Genomic DNA, 3675 nt, shown 5'->3' with positions numbered 1-3675 from the left:
CTTTTGCACACATTGTATATAGACTCCCCCTTTGGTTTCTACTGTGTTATGACTTGTTAATTGTTTACTCCATGTGTAACTCTTTGTTGTCTGCTCACACTGCTATGCTTTATCTTGGCCAGGTCGCAGTTGCAAATGAGAACTTGTTCTCAACTAGGCCTACCTGGTTAAATAAAGGTGTTCTCAACTAGCCTACCTGGTTAAATAAAGGTGTTCTCAACTAGCCTACCTGGTTAAATAAAGGTGTTTCTCAACTAGCCTACCTGGTTAAATAAAGGTGTTCTCAACTAGCCTACCTGGTTAAATAAAGGTGAAAAAATAAAAAATAAAAAATAAGAGTCGAGTAGAGTACTGAGAGTAGAGCAGAGTTAAGTAGAGTACTGAGAGTAGAGCAGAGTTAAGTAGAGTACTGAGAGTAGAGCAGAGTTGAGTAGAGTACTGAGGGTAAGTAGAGCAGAGTTAAGTAGAGTACTGAGAGTAGAGCAAGTTAAGTAGAGTACTGAGGGTAAGTAGAGCAGAGTTAAGTAGATTACTGAGAGTAAGTAGAGTTAAGTAGAGTACTGAGAGTAAGTAGAGCTGAGCAGAGTTAAGTAGAGTACTGAGGGGTAAGTAGAGCAGAGTTAAGTAGAGTACTGAGAGTAGAGCAGAGTTAAGTAGAGTACTGAGAGTACCCCCCTCCATGTTATTAGTGTTCCCTAGAGAGAGGAGTCTCAACATGTTCTGTCTCGGTTTCTACCTGAGCTCTTCAACTTCACCCAGCAAGCTGAAGTAGCAGACCACAGAAGAGGGGAGACAACACGTCCCCCTCCCCCCTTCACTCCAACTTTTACAGAAAAGTGTTAGAAGTATTTAAATCAACTTCATGTGAAAACACGGTGCTGCATTTGTTTTGGTTAAAGAGGGTTGTGAATGGGGTGTGGACAGGGAGAGCTGTGGCTGGCTGGGGTATAGGGAAGGCTGGGAGGTTTTTTGGGGGTGGCTAGTCCAACTTTAATTATTGTCAAGAATCCAACCCAGCATCCTCCCACTAGAAAGACTGGCTGGGGCCTCCCAAACTTGGCAAGGCGCTGTCTGGGGAAGGGAGGGAGGGAAAACAGAGGGTCTAATCTAGGCAAGTTGTAGTATTATTATTTTCACTAGAACTGTTCCTACTAAACTACTACTCCTTTCACTGCTTGGAGACAAAAACCTACTGCACCTCAGCAGCAATAGTAAGACATTTCCTGAAGTTGATCTTAATTTCAGAAAGAGAGGGGGAAAAAAAGACTGTACTACAGACCACATATACACCACGCACATCCTTATTAAAAAAAAATAAACACGTTTGATTGGCATGAGGTTATGCTATACAAATGGCATGAGGTTATGCTATACAAATGGCATGAGGTTATGCTTTACAAATGGCATGAGGTTATGCTATACAAATGGCACGAGGTTATGCTATACAAATGGCACGAGGGTATGCTATACAAATGGCACGAGGTTATGCTATACAAATGGCATGAGGTCATGCTATACAAATGGCATGAGGTTATGCTTTACAAATGGCATGAGGTTATGCTTTACAAATGGCACGAGGTTATGCTATACAAATGGCACGAGGTTATGCTATACAAATGGCACGAGGTTATGCTTTACAAATGGCATGTGGTTATGCTATACAAATGGCATGAGGTTATGCTATACAAATGGCATGAGGTTATGCTATACAAATGGCATGAGGTTATGCTTTACAAATGGCATGAGGTTATGCTATACAAATGGCATGAGGTTATGCTATACAAATGGCACGAGGTTATGCTTTACAAATGGCACGAGGTTATGCTTTACAAATGGCACGAGGTTATGCTTTACAAATGGCATGAGGTTATGCTTTACAAATGGCATGAGGTTATGCTTTACAAATGGCATGAGGTTATGCTATACAAATGGCACAAGGGTATGCTATACAAATGGCACGAGGTTATGCTATACAAATGGCATGAGGTTATGCTATACAAATGGCACGAGGTTATGCTATACAAATGGCATGAGGTTATGCTATACAAATGGCATGAGGTTATGCTTTACAAATGGCATGAGGTTATGCTATACAAATGGCATGAGGTTATGCTATACAAATGGCACAAGGGTATGCTATACAAATGGCACGAGGTTATGCTATACAAATGGCATGAGGTTATGCTATACAAATGGCACAAGGGTATGCTATACAAATGGCAATAGGGTATGCTATACAAATGGCACAAGGGTATGCTATACAAATGGCACGAGGGTATGCTATACAAATGGCATGAGGTTATGCTATACAAATGGATGGAAAGCAGTTTTGGGGGTTTAGCATATGACATAATGTAAATGTACACAAACAAAGTGCGCAGGTAAAATGAGCAATAAAAACAGCCATATTTCTATCCTTGGGTCTGTGGGGTGAGACAGGGATGCAGCTTGAGCCCCACCCTCTTCAACATATATATCAACCAATTGGCACTAGAACAGCCTGCAGCACCCTGCCTCGCCCTATTAGAATCTGAAGTCAAACGTCTACTGTTTGCTGATGATCTGATGCTTCTGTCCCCAACCAAGGAGGGCCTACAGCAGCACCTAGATCTTCTGCACAGATTCTGTCAGACCTGGTCCCTGACAGTAAATCTCAGTAAGACCAAAATAATGGTGTTCCAAAAAAGGTCCAGTAGCCAGGACCACAAATACAAATTCTATCTAGACGCTGTCGCCCTAGAGCACAAAGAATTACACCTACTTTGGCCTAAACATCAACACCACAGGTAACTTCCTGTGAACAATCTAAGTGACGAGGCAAGAAGGGCATTCTATGACATCAAAATGAACATAACACTCAACATCCCATTTAGGATCTGGTTTAAAATACTTCCCATCCGTTATCAAACCCATTTCCTTCTGTTGTTGTGAGGTCTGTGGGCCACTCACCAACTAAGAATCTACAAATGGGACAAACGCACAATTGAGAGTCTGCATGCGGAATTCTGTAAAAATATACTGTGTACAACGCAAAACCCCAAACAATACACAGCAGAATTAGGACGATACACACTAGTTATTTACATCCAGAAAAGAGCTGTTCAATTCTACAAACATCTAAAAGGAAGTGATGCCCACACATTACACAACAAATCCCTCACGTAGAGAGAGAGAGATGAGCCTAGAGAAGAGTCCCCTCAGCCAGCTGGTTCTGGGGCTTAGTTCACAAACACAAATAGACCCCACAGACTCCCTGGACAGCAACACATTTAGACCCAACACAATTATGAAAAAGCAAAAAGCTAAATATTTGACACACTGGAAAGAATCAAAAACAGAGCAAACTAGAATGCTATTTGGCCCTAAACAGAGAGTACACAGTGGCAGAATACCTGACCACTGTGACTGGCCCTACACAGAGAGTACACAGTGGCAGAATACCTGACCACCGTGACTGACCCAAACTTAAGGAAAGCTTTGACTATGTACAGACTCAGTGAGCATAGCCTTGCTATTGAGAAAGGCCGCCGAAGGCAGACCTGACTCTCAAGAGAAGACAGGCTATGTGCTCACTGCCCACAAAATGAGGTGGGAAACTGAGCTGCACTTCCTAACCTCCTGCCAAATGTATGACCATATTAGAGAGACATATTTCCCCCAAGTATTTGAAAACAA

Source organism: Oncorhynchus kisutch, linkage group LG5 (genome assembly GCF_002021735.2).
Source record: "Oncorhynchus kisutch isolate 150728-3 linkage group LG5, Okis_V2, whole genome shotgun sequence".
In the NCBI taxonomy this organism is placed as follows: domain Eukaryota; kingdom Metazoa; phylum Chordata; class Actinopteri; order Salmoniformes; family Salmonidae; genus Oncorhynchus; species Oncorhynchus kisutch.
The sequence above is the reverse complement of the archived record's forward strand: the minus strand, read 5'-3'. Positions refer to the sequence as shown.